This window comes from Gossypium arboreum, unplaced genomic scaffold (assembly GCF_025698485.1).
Source record: "Gossypium arboreum isolate Shixiya-1 unplaced genomic scaffold, ASM2569848v2 Contig00283, whole genome shotgun sequence".
In the NCBI taxonomy this organism is placed as follows: Eukaryota; Viridiplantae; Streptophyta; class Magnoliopsida; order Malvales; family Malvaceae; genus Gossypium; species Gossypium arboreum.
In genome coordinates this window covers 1,655-15,998 of record NW_026440399.1, presented here as the reverse complement: position 1 = coordinate 15,998, position 14,344 = coordinate 1,655, and the positions used below count along the sequence as shown (strand labels likewise).

At 34.2% G+C, this 14,344-nt stretch overlaps 1 non-coding gene and 1 pseudogene across 1 annotated transcript; one reads left to right on the top strand and one right to left on the bottom strand.

Moving 5' to 3' along the window:
• Positions 1-1,910: 1,910 nt before the first annotated feature.
• TRNAP-UGG (transfer RNA proline (anticodon UGG)) lies at positions 1,911-1,984 on the bottom strand. The gene has a single exon. It is a non-coding gene; the product is annotated as a tRNA-Pro (tRNA).
• An 8,825-nt stretch (positions 1,985-10,809) lies between these two features.
• LOC128288768 (cytochrome b6-like) lies at positions 10,810-11,719 on the top strand (annotated as a pseudogene).
• The last annotated feature ends 2,625 nt before the right edge of the window (positions 11,720-14,344 follow it).

Here is a 14,344-nt window from a genome sequence, read left to right as displayed (position 1 = left end):
CCATCGCACTGTAAAAATTGGATAGGTTCGATCTATGGTCATTGGGTCCTCCTAAAAAGATCTACTAAATTCATCGAGTTGTTCCAAAGAATCAAAACGGCCAGTTATTAATGGAATTCTTGTCGGCTCTTCTGTAAAATACTCGTTTGGACGAGGGCTTCAAACACATCATAAGCTAAACCTGTGCTGACGAATAACCAACCCGCGATGAATAGGGAAGGTATAGTAATACTATGAATGACCCAGTATCGAATACTGGTAATAATATCAGCAAAAGAACGTTCTCCTGTGCTTCCAGACATGCCGAGCTCCACATATTCTTGTAGGGATCGATTCCGTAAAAGATGGATCAGTAAATGGAATTCACCGAAACTAAATCTTTGTGAGATCGTCAATATTGTACCAAAGGTATTTTAGAGTATACCGAATCAGTATAGCTATCCTTCTTCTGACACAGCAACGCAATTTCAAACAGTATATCGACGAAGTGCTAGATAATTCTTTTCTTCTTCTTGCTTGTCGATGTATAACCAGGTATCATGCAATAGAAAATTCTCAAATTCCTGGAGGTATTGGCTTGGGCCTAGAAACGGAAGATCAGGTAACCCGTGAATCCAACGAGTTGGTTTATAATAATTCATGAAGGAAATTATATTTCCGCAAGTCAATTAGATGCGAAATATAAAATTGACTTTTTTCGTAGTTGCACAAGAGGTTTTGTTTTTGTTGAAGCTCTTTTTTTTTTATTTTTATTTTAAGGAATTGCTTAGTCGTCTAGTAACAAGTAAGAGTAGTCGTTAGATATAGATAAAAAAAGAGCAAGGAATAAAAAATTCTACTAATCAATATTTGTGAGGCGGCTTTTCTTGTATTCTTGTATTAGATCCAAAGGTTTTTCTTGACCTAACTACAAAGATGATGAATCGATTTCTTTTCTTTTCTACTCTTGTCCTGCCGCCTCATTTTGTGAATACCATTTATAATGATTGATGAAAAAAAATTTCAATTGAACTTATTATTTCAATTGGTATTTTTGCTTATCCCTCTCGTTTAAAAATTGAAACTTAGGTAAGTGCTTTATAAACATATGTATAAAAAGAACATATTTCATTTAGCTCCTTCATGCCTACTATAACTAGTTATTTCGGTTTTTACTAGCGGCTTTAACTATAACCTCAGCTTTATTTATTGGTCTGAGTAAGATACGACTTATTTGAAAATTAATTCAATGAACGAACAATTCATAAAAACAAAGCTTTCTGCCCTATTCCATATATTCTATAGCTCTCACCGTGTTAATTATCAATTATTAGGTATTGATATTCATGGGCAATAGAAATTAATATTTAGGATAGATATTACCTTTCTTTTCTCCTTTCAAATAAATTGAAATGATTGAAGTTTTTCTATTTGGAATCGTCTTAGGTCTAATTTCTATTACTTTGGCTGGATTATTCGTAACCGCATATTTACAATACAGACGTGGTGATCAGTTGACCTTTGATTAATTAACATACCTTTTTTTGACTGACCTTTAATTTTTAAATTTTTAATTTCAATTTATTTAATAATTTGAATTTAATAATTTAATCCAAGGAGGTCAAATTCGAATTGCTGTTCAATTTTTTTTTCAGTTCGGTGTAATTCGACCTAACAAGAGCGGAATCGCGCTGTAGGATTTGAACCTACGACATTGGGTTTTGAGACCCACGTTCTACCGAACTGAACTAAGAGCGCTTTCAATAAATAAGACTGTAAAAAGAGGATTCTTTTATTTTATAACCCAATACATCGCGCACAACTATACTATCATATATCATATATAATATGAGAAAACGATAGATTATGTATGCTTAATTTTAATCAATCTAAAACGACTCCTCGTTACTGCTCAAAGGAGAAGTAATAGGTAGGGATGACAGGATTTGAACCCGTGACATTTTGTACCCAAAACAAACGCGCTACCAAGCTGCGCTACATCCCTTTCAATTGGCCTACAATGTCATTGTAGAGAATCCCTGTTGTTTTCCACACCCTTATTTCATCTATTGATATAAAACGGATCTTTCCATTTTGGTCTCATATCATAACAAACCATATAATGAATAATAAATGAATTTTTAGCGGGAATTCTCAGGCGGAAAGGGACCTATTTTGTTTTGCTGTTTTAAGAAAGGGAAAATCTTATCTATCGAATCATTGTACATTTAAATTTGAATTTTGAATTAGGAATTCCGGGCAAATAGACAAATCCAAGTGGTCTTTAACCACACATACATGCGATTATATATGTATTACCATAATGTAATACGATAAAGAAGGAGGATTTTAAATGCGAGATCTAAAACATATCTTTCCGTAGCACCGGTACTAAGTACTCTGGTTCGGTTCTTTAGCGGGTTTATTGATAGAGATCAATCGTTTCTTCCCGGATGCGTTAACATTCTTTTTTTAATTCGAGTTATTGTCGCGGACGGGGCGAAAAGATTAGATCGAGATACAATCAAATATCTGTGACTACCTCTCGCCCCCCTTTTTTTAGTTTTTTTTTAGAATTAGATAAGAATTAGATAAAATAAATAAGGAAGGTAGAACGAAAAAAGTGGATTCAACCTCACCGAAACTCGGGTTCAAGCTCCAATTAAATTACTAGTAGAGCGAAAAGAGAAATGGGAACAACAGTATCCTACAAGATACTTAAAGAAAATACCGTACGGTGGTTTGATTCTAAATAGAGTTCGAAATCGTTGTATTACTTATTCTTATTATTTACTATAAATCTATATTGATTTACTATATTGATTGCAAAAAAATCTTTCAAGATTTGGTTTTGAGTTAGCAACTTTTATTTCTTTTTTTTCATTCTTTCTTCTTCGCTTTTGATCGGAAAATAGAAAAGTTGGGTGAATTAAAACTCAAAGGAGGTTCATGGCAAGAGTAAAGATGTCCGAGTAACGATTATTTTGAATGTACCAGTTGTGTTCGAAACGGCGTTAATAAGGAATCAACGGGTATTTCCAGGTATATTACTCAAAAAATCGACACAATACGCCCAGTCGATTGAATTGAAGAAATTTGTCCTTATTGTTAACATACAATTCACGGGGAGATAAAGAAATAAATCGAATCAAGTGCTCGTATGTCACCACTTCCTGAGAATATGAAAATATGACATTAGGTATATAATATATTAAGTATATAATTAGTTATATAACGCATATTTTCTTCTATATTATTAATATTATTTATTTAAATATTATTAATATATTTTAATTTATATATATTTAAATTATATATTGAAATGATAAATAATAATAAAATAAACAATACAATAATAATAAACAAACCAAATCCTATTTATTATATTAATTTATAATTTGAATTTTCAAAATAGGATTTTAGAAATAGAGATAGGATAGGATTCTTTTAGAAATATTAGAAATAAGGAATAAAGAAATCATGGATAAATCCAAGGACTCTTTCTTAAATCCAAGCGATCTTTTCAGAGTGTTTGCCCTCGATCCAATCGGGGATCGAATTGATTATAGAAACATGAGTTTAATTAGTCGATTTATTAGTGAACAAGGAAAATATTATCTAGGCGAGTAAATAGATTGACCTTAAAACAACAACGATTAATTACTATTGCTATAAAACAAGCTCGTATTTTATCTTCGTTACCCTTTCTTAATAATGAGAAACAGTTTGAAAGAAGCGAGTCGACCACTAGAACTACTGCTCTTAGAACCAGAAATAAATAGGCTTACCCCTTCAAAAGAATCGAATCCGGTTGGGAAGAAAAAATATTTTTTATTGAGCGTCTTCGCTCATCTTGTTTTGATGACCTTATCAGAATCAGAATTTTTATCATATTAATTTCTACTCTACCTTCCCTGAGTTCATTCTCGAGGGAACCCCATTTCATTTAAAGCATTTCGTTGGATTCCTTCCGATCTCCTTATTTTCTAATCTCGTTGGAAATCATATAAAGACAATTCCTATTTGAGATAGCTATTTGTGCAAGTATTTTACGATTCAGAAGCAACTGTTTCTTGTACAGATTGTGTATTAATCGACTATAACTATAGGATACCCCCACCCCACGAATTACTGCATTTATTCGAGTGATCCACAAACGACGAAAACCTTTTTTCCTATCTCTATCCTGATGAGCCGAAACCAAAGCTCTTATTCTTTGTTGAGTAATAGTTCGAGTAAGTCTTGAATGAGCCCCCGAAAGCTTGATGCAAATAAACTAATTTTTTTCGACGTCTACGAGCTATATATCCTCGTTTAATTCTGGTCATTGAATAAAAGAAATTTTGATGAATAACTAATTCTTTCTTTCAGTTATTCTTTTCTAGTCTATTAATAACAAAACGGATTCTTCCAATGTATAAAATAAAAATTCCAATGGCTTTTGCTACTCTAACTGTCCTGACCACGATTTTTCCTTTTTCTAGGCATTTCATTTCGCCTTGAAATAAGAAATTGTATTGATACTAGGTATCAAAAAAGCATATTAACTAAAATAAAGGAGTAAATAGAAATGGATAAATAAATAGGGTTCCATCGTTTCTATGGTTACTTCAACGGTGAGGTCCTCTCTATACACCGGAGCTCATTCCTTCATTTAATTGGTAACTTGTACAGTTCACACCTTCGGCTCTACTCATAAATTTTCCAGTAATAGATCTTTCACAACGAGATCTATCTTATACAGTAACGGTATGTAAGGATGAGGATTAATTGGGCAGCTGACCCTGTTAGTCCGTTCTTTGCAAGAGTCGAAGCATAATTTTGCTTTTAAATAGGATTTTCCCTGCTTAATGGATAAGCATTTGCTACCAATGGGGAATTTTTTCTCATCTTAAATTCTAAGATTGATTTGCGCCAATGGAAACCATAAATTTCATACACAATAGAAGGATATGGTAGATCTAGCTTTTTAGATAGTGAACGGACGAACCCCATTCTATTCACTGGTACGGATCGTTGATACTGAAAAGTTGTTTTTTTTTCTCAGCCCATGATCTGAAATCAAGTCATACACCCTAGTACATGTTCCTCGGCGCTGAGGACATCCCCAAGAGCAGGGGATTTCGTGACATTTCTAATTGGCTGTCTTGCATTTCTAATAAGTTGTTTAATAGTTGGCATACTGAATTATATATAATAGACTGGTTTAGATCGATCCTAACCAGATGATTCTGAATTACTTTTTTCTATTTAATAGATTAATAAAATATTAACCCCTTAGGCTTTAGGCTTGTTAAGAAGGAAAGGAAGAAGAGGGATTAAATCAATCTTAATTAAATTGTGGATTGGTGTTAAATCGTTGCTATTGCTATTTGTTATTTAACTTATTTAACCGCCACAAGATCCACAATTCCATGAGCTTGGCTTCTGTTGCTGACATAAAAACATCTCTTTCCATGTCTTCGGATACAACCCAGGGGCTTGCCTGTTCTTTTACATAAACCCTTGTGAGGCTTTCGAAGTTTCAGTAGTTCTTCCGCTTCCAGGATAAATTCTCCTGTTTGTGCCTCATAAAAAGAACTAGCAGGTTGATGGATCATTACCCTGATGATATAACATAATAAAAGGTTCTTCTAACTCACATAATGAGGCGAGAAGAATAGCTAAAATAGCTAAAGAATAATAAGAAAAAAGATAGAATTGAACAACGTACAGGCATTTTTGTGCATTGCATATTTTTTAATGGAATTCTTTTTCTTTCATCGAAAAAGAAAAGAGAAAATAGAGAGAGCGTCTATTAGACCCAGATCACTAAATAATCCAATTACCATTCTTCTTTTTTTTTTCGGAAAAGTTCAAAATACTATGATGGCTCCGTTGCTTTATATATTTATTTCGTCTGTGATTCAGCATCTCAAAGTTTCTTTTTTTTTCAAAAAAGAAAGAAAAATAGTCTTTTTTTCGTACTTTTATTTTATAACATAAATATTGTTATAAATATTGTTAATAGCCTCTGTGAAAAGAAAAAAGTTTGTGACGCTGAGATGGGCCCACGAAAGCTAAGATAAAATTGAAATGCCTTTCTCTCATACTACTCTTTCGATACATAATCTAATGTTTTGAAAAAAAGAAATCAAAAAATATCATATCGAATTGAAGTGCCATTATTATTACTACTAATTCATATTTCATATGGCGAAGGCATAGTCTTCTTTTTTCTTCCATCAAATAAAAACTCATTGGCGCTGAGTGAGGGAATGCTAGACGTTTGGTAATTTCTCTCCGGCCAGGAGAAAAGATCCCATTGAAGCAGCCAATCCCATGCATATTGTATGCACATCTGGTTGCACAAATTGCATAGTATCATAAATAGCTACTCCGGTATTACCCATCCGCCAGGAGAGTTTATAAACAAATACAGATCTTTGGTATCATTCTCTATACTGAGATATACCATAAGACCAATAAGTTGATTCGAGATCTCGCTATCAACCTCTTGGCCTAAAAAGTAATCTTCTCGATAAAGTCGGTTGATTAGGATAAAATTGTATCCTTAGTAGCCGTACAGGCACCTTTTGATGCATACGGTTCAACAAAAATTGCGAAAAAAAATCAATGTAGATTCCAGCCATCCTTCGTTTTTTCTAGTGTGCCTTTTCTAACTTCTAATTTCTAACGAAGGGCTTTTTCTTACATTTTTAAATAAATGAAATTAAAGAAAGATAAGTTTTGCCGTTTTCCTATAATCTATAATATAGAAAATTCAAACTTATCGCACAAACTTTTCATGATCTATTTTTTTTTCATTGGGATTCAATCCAAATCACGATGTCATTTTCTTGTTCCTGAATGGGTTTCATCAATTTTTATTCAATTTTTTAGGTTTATGCTCTACCTGAGTAAAGATCCGCCTGATTTTGATTTTGCATATAGGACAAATGACCCAATACCACATCTTTTGCTATGATTTCATTTCCTTTTTATTTTAATTCCTTTTCTTTCATGTTTTCCGCCAAATATTCAACGTATTTCATATTATTCGATTGATTAATAGTTTGAAATCGTTCTTATTTCTATTTCGAATTTGTAAATAAAAAGATTTATGATTATGATATAGGTGGTAATCATAAATGTATTACCAATTGGGTTTTTCTAAACGGAGCCTGATGCTTCATTTTTCGGTCCAACCAAGCCAACCATAAATCATTCTAATTGAAAATATTAATCTGGATACCTCCAAAAATGAAATGGATCTCTAATTGCACTTCATTACACTTCACGCTACAAATTTTGATAATTCAATCAATCTTTTAAGCGAAACAGAGGATATCTCGATCAAGGAGAGAACGGGGAATCCTATATGACCCAATATATTTGACAAGTCGCACTATACGTCAACCCAAACTGCATCTTCCTCCCGGATTTCGAAAAGGAACTTTTGGAACACCAATAGGCATTAAAGGAAAGAAAAGAATTAAATACTATATTTCACTTTGATCTGGAAGCGTAATAATGGTCTTAATAATATTGGCCTCATATTTTATACATAGATAGAATAAGGCCATAAAATATAAAATAAAGAAAGACAGAATGAATGAAAGAGAATTCTACCAATAGGTCCTTTGAATGATGAACAAATAGGGATACGTTCATTCATAAAAATAGGATCAACCCCATTGCGTATTGATACTTATCGGGTATAGAATAGATCTGCTTTCTTTTTCTTCTGAGCCGAATTCTTCCTTAATTACTAATGGAATAGAACAAATATTAATCCTTTCTCCGAAAGAATCCACCCAAAAGGGAGGTATTCCAATGCAATAAAGTTACATAGTGTCTATTTTTCGTTGATAAAGGGTATTTCATGGGTTTGCCTTTATCGTGTTCATACTGTCGTATTGAATGATCCTGGTCGCTTGCTTTCTGTTCATATAATGCATACGGCTGCTGGTTGGGCTGTTCGGTAATGGCTCTATATGAATTAGCCGTTTTTGATCCCTCCGATCCTGTTCTTGATCCAATGTGGAGACAAGGTATGTTCGTTATACCCTTCATGACTCTGTTTAGGAATAACCAATTCATGGGCGGTTGAGTATTACAGGGGGACTATAAATCCGTATTTGAGTTACGAAGGTGTGGCCTGAGCACATATTGTGTTTTCTGGCTTGTGCCTTGGCAGCTATCTGGCATTGGGTATATTGGGATCTAGAAATTTTTGTGATGAGCGCACAGGAAAACCTTCTTGATTTGCCCAAGATTTTTGGAATTCATTTATTTTCTCAGGAGTGGCTTGCTTTGGCTTTGGCGCATTTCATGTAACAGGATTGTATGGTCCTGGAATATGGGTGTGGACCTTATGGACTAACTGGCAAGGTCCAACCTGTAAACCGTGGGGCGGAAGGTTTTGATCCTTTGTTCCGGGAGGAATAGCCTCTCATCATATTGCAGCAGGGACATTAAGATATTAGCGGGCTTATTCCATCTTAGTGTCCGCCCCAACGTTTATACAAAGGATTACGTATGGGAAATATTGAAACCGTCCTTTCCAGTATAGCTGCTGTCTTTTTGCAGCTTTTGTTGTTGCCGAACTATGTGGTATGGTTCAGCAACTACCCCATCGAATTATTTGGTCCTACTCGTTATCAATGGGATCAAGGATACTTCCAGCAAGAAATATATCGAAGGGTTAGTGCTGTTAGCAAAATCAAAGTTTATCAGAAGCTTGGTCTAAAATTCCTGAAAATTAGCTTTTTATGATTACATTGGCAATAATCCGGCAAAAGGAGGATTATTCAGAGCGGGTTCAATGGACAACGGGGATGGAATAGCCGTTGTGGTTAGGCACCCTATCTTTAGAGATAAAGACGGCGTGAACTTTTGTACGTCGTATGCTCACTTTTTTGAAACATTTCCGGTTGTTTTGGTAGACGGAGACGGAATTGTTAGAGCGGATGTCCCTTTAGAAGGGCAGAATCAAAGTATAGTGTCGAACAAGTAGGTGTAACTGTTGAGTTCTATGGCGGCGAACTCAATGGAGTGAGTTATAGTGATCCTGCTACTGTGAAAAATATGCTAGACGTGCTCAATTGGGTGAAATTTTGAATTAGATCGTGCTACTTTGAAACCGATGGTGTTTTCGTAGCAGTCCGAGGGGTTGGTTTACTTTGGGCATGCTTCGTTTGCCTTGCTTTTCTTCTTCGGACACATTTGGCATGGTGCTAGAACCCTGTTCAGAGATGTTTTGCGGTATTGATCCAGATTTGATGCTCAAGGAATTTGAGCATTCCAAAACTTGAGATCCAACTACAAGAAGACAAGTAGTCTGATGCAAGATTGCTTTGTTATTTTTGCTTCTACTTATTTGTGATTTGCCATAGGCTGCTGGAAAATCTTGATTTAAATCGCTGCCTTTTCTTTGATTCTTGTTCTTTCTTTATTCGGGAGATGATTCCAAATAAACAGGTACGGAAGCTATAATTGTAAACCACGATCGAATTTATGGAAGCATTGGTTTATACATTCTCTCTTAGTATCTACCTAGGATAATTTTTTCGCTATCTTTTCGAGAACCGCCTAAAATTCTAACTAAAAAATGAAATGATTTTCATTATTCAATTGAGTAATGAGCCCCAATATTGGGAGGCTCATTACTCAATTAGTCCTCGTGTTCCTCGAATGGATCTCTTAATTGTTGAGAGGGTTGCCCAAAAGCAGTATATAGGCGTACCCAGTAAAACTTACAAGTAAACCAGATATAGAGATGGCGACTAAGGTTGCTGTTTCCATTATTATATAATTTCAAGATCACAATGGGTCTATGATAAGATTGTTTATTTACAGCGGAATGATATACAAAGTCAACAGATCTCACTGAATACAAAATAAGATTTATGGCTACAAACCGTTGAGGGTAGTTCTAGATCTGGTCCAAGACGAACTGTTGTGGATTTTTGAAACCATTGAATTCGGAATATGGTAAGGTAGCCCTGGATGGGGAACGACTCCTTTGATGGGTGTCGCAATTTTATTTGCGATATTCTTATCTATTATTTTGGAGATTTATAATTCTTCCGTTTTACTGGATGGAATTTCAATGAATTAGATTCACAAGAATCACGAAGCCTCGCGTTTCAATACAAAAATTGAAACTTTTAGTTTCGGATTTTTAGCCCCATTCTATTTCGGTAGTTCGACCGCGAAATTTATTTGTTTCTGTATTTCCGAATATGAGTGTGACTTGTTATAATTGATCCTATTGATAGTACAGAAAATGGGTCTGTCATCTTGATCGAGATAGTTTTATCCCGTCGGATAGTCATTCTAGTATCTGGAGCACGGAATATATGAAATGGATCACAAAGTATTTGAACTATGATTCATACTTAATATTCAAACCTCGCCGGACTCAAAAAAAATTCAAAGAAAGAGTTATATTATTTATAAATCGAAAGATTTTTTATTCTTTCAAACCTCATTTAGTTTATGCTTATTTTGATCAAAGGACAAACCTTTCTTTTGTATTTTTATTTATTATATCTATTCTATTGATTGAATAAGTGATGATCCAATGGTTCTTACTCAAAGAATCTTTGACTTAGTTTGAAGGTTTTATTGAATCATCGCGGTTCTGGTATGAATCTGAAGTTTCAATTGATTCATAGGGTCTTAACAAGAGAATTCTATCAAAAGAAAGAAAACAAGAATAAAGCCACATTTCATACAAAGAACAAATCAAAGCAAAGAAAAGAAATAAGTAGGTAAATAGAAGATTCAAGAGGCCTGTAACGATCAACATAAAGACGACTGCGCTGACTTGATTTTTGGCATTATAATTACAACTACAACAAAGAGCTGATTTTCACTCTTTTGTGTCTTCAGATAAAATTGAATGAAAAGATTAAGAAGTTTCAAACTTTCTATTCCATATCCGTTTCAGCTAATACTTGGGTGTTTTTGTTTGAGCTGTACGAGATGAAATTCTCATATACGGTTCTCGGGGGTCCTCTTTTTACCTATCTCAATAAAGTCTATGATTGGTCTGAAGAGCGCCTGAAATTCAGGCGATTGCAGATGATATAACTAGTAAATATGTTCCTCCTCATGTTAACATATTTTATTGTCTAGGAGGAATTACGCTTACTTGTTTTTTGTACAAGTAGCTACAGGATTTGCTATGACTTTTACTATCGTCCAACCGTTACTGAGGCTTTTGCTTCTGTTCAATACATAATGACTGAAGCTAACTTTGGTTGGTTAATCCGATCAGTTCATCGATGGTCGGCAAGTATGATGGTCTTAATGATGATCCTGCACGTATTTCGTGTCTATCTCACTGGTGGTTTTAAAAAACCTCGCGAATTAACTTGGGTTACATGGTTCTGGTGTGTTGACCGCATCTTTGGCGTAACAGGTTATTCTTACCTCGGGACCAAATTGGTTATTGGGCAGTCAAATCGTAACAGGCGTTCCGGAAGCTATTCCGGTAATAGGATCGCCTTTGGTAGAGTTATTACGGAAGTGCTAGTGTGGGACAATCCACTTTGACCTGTTTTTATAGTTTACACTTTTGTATTACCCTTCTTACTGCTGTATTTATGTTAATGCATTTCCTAATGATACGTAAGCAAGGCATTTCTGGTCCTTTATAGAGAATATAGACCATAGCTATATTGTAACCAATAATTTATCTTATTACTTGGGGAGGAACAATAGTATTTCATTGCTACAAATATGGATTATTGAAAAAAATAAGACATGTATTTGGATATTTCCTTCAACTACAACAATATTCTAGTATTTATTTGACATGAATAGTTGAAGGAATTCTGAAGAGAAATTATGGAGTGTGTGACTTGAACTATTGATTGGGCCTGCAGAAATATGCCTTTATCTGCTACATTGAATTCACAACCAAATGTGTCTTTGTTTCAACCACCGTAAGCCCCATACAAAGGATAGGCTGGTTCGCTTGAAGAGAATCTTTCTATGATCAGACCTGACGATGTATAAATAGGGCTCCGTAAGATCCAGTAGAATAAGTGATTTGGCATAATCAAAATTAGATTTTAGTTTTTTTACTTTCTTATCTTAATAGTATGAAAATGCATTCATTTCTTCTGCATCGACCTGATTTAATTATACTATCGGAGTGAAACAAGGATCTAAAAGAAGAGGCTAGACTATATTAGTAACAAGTAAACTTTGTATGTAAAAATCTCGATATATTTTTGGGATAAAGGTGAATCGCAAGGCCTAAGACGACCCATAAAGCACTTGATCACGATCAATTTTGTACGCCTACTTGGGTATTGAGCATTTACCTGTAAAATGAAATTCTTGAATGTATAATTGCAACCCGTAAAATGGAATCGGGTAACTTTTTTCTTACATATGGAACCATTCATATATGATAACATATAGATTTATTTTAAACATATAGAATATAGATTTATTTTATAGGTATCCGTTTGTATCCATTTGATTCGATTGACTTTTGCTTGAGCCGGATGATGAAAATTATCATGTCCGGTTCCTTTGGGGATGGATCTAGAAAATTCACCTATCCTAATAACAAAAAACCTGACTTGAACGATCCTGTAGATAAATTAGCTAAAGGTATGGGTCATAATTATTATGGGGAACCCATGGCCCAATGATCTTTTATATATTTTTCCAGTAGTACTTTGTACTATTGCTTGTAACGTGGGCTTAGCGGTTCTAGAACCTTCAATGATTGGTGAACCCGCGGATCCATTTGCAACTCCTTGGAAATATTACCTGAATGGTATTTTTCCTGTATTTCAAATACTTGTACAGTACCCAATGTTATTGGGTGTTTTAATGGTTTCAGTACCATGGGATTATTAACAGTACCGTTTTTGGAAAATGTTAATAAATTCCAAAATCCATTTCGTCGTCCAGTAGCGACAACCGTTTTTTGATTGGTACTGCAGTAGCCTTTGGTTGGGTATTGAGCAACATTACCGATTGATAAATCCTTAACTTTAGGTCTTTTTAAATTGAATCAATTAAAAAAAATATCATGATGTGTGTATCTAGGAGTAGTCACTTCAAAGGCAAAGTGAATTTCCCTAGATACATTTATTCAATTCTGGTCCGAATCTATGGATTGTGCTGAAGGTTCAAAATCCATTGATTAAAAATTTTGATAAATCAATTTCGAAATGCTTTTTCTACTTTTTCTAGAATGCCCAATATTTGTTTTACATCTTCTATGCGAAAGTGTTCAATTTTCATAAGGTCTTCGACTGTTATTCAAAAGGTCCAATAATGTATGTATATTGACTTTTGAGACAATTATAGATCCTGGGAGGCAATTTGATTGGTCAATAAAATATATTTCAATGCTATTTTTTTCTTTTTGTTAGTTTAACTAATCTATCATGAAACGGAAAAAGGTAAAGTAACATCGTGTTGATTGTTTTCTAAATGTAAGTTTTCTTCTTCCGTATGTAGAAAAGGAATAAATAAATCAATCAAATTACGAGAAGCTTCAGTGCTTCTTTCGAGTTAAACTTCCATTTGTCCATATTTCTAGAAAAGTATCTCCTGTTTTCATTATCATTCCCATAACAATGAATACTATGATTCGCATTTCGAACAGGCATGAATACAGCATCTATAGGATAACTTCCGTCGAAAGTTCTTGGCGTTTTTATACTGTATCCTCTATTTCTCTCGATTTGTAATCCAATACACAAATCAATTGGTTCGGTTAGGCTGGCTACATGCTGTGTATTATCAACGATTTCACAGAAGGTGGTAAGATGATGTCTTGAGCAGTTACATATCCGGGACCCTTGGCACAAATAAAGGCGTTACGAGTTCCATACAAATTCCTCTCAATACAATTTCTTTCAAATTCATTAAAATTTCATGGACTGATTCTTGAATACCGCTTATAATTAGTTTCTTTCTTCTATCTCTCATCTATCTATCTATTTTTATCTATCTATTTTTCTTTAGTTATTCACTAGAGCAATTATGATCTGGAAGTCGATCCGGGGCAAGTGTTCGGATCTATTATGACATATCCATGAGGCGCTCAACGGACCTTTTAATCTTATAAAACCTTTTCGGACTTTACTTACATTGGTAAAACCCATTTTTTTGTGCAACCGGTGTAGTGTATTCATATCTCAATTAGAAGTTCCGAGGTGGAGTTTTTTTTGTCTTACATAGATAGAACAAACAATATTACTCTATCCCAAATCACGTGCACATTCATTACTACGGGATACTCCAGTATCGATAGTTAGTCATTTGAGGGGTTTTTATTAGTTTTAGTTTTAATAGAATAGAAGCAGAAAATATATATATATTATATATATATTTTATTTTGCTA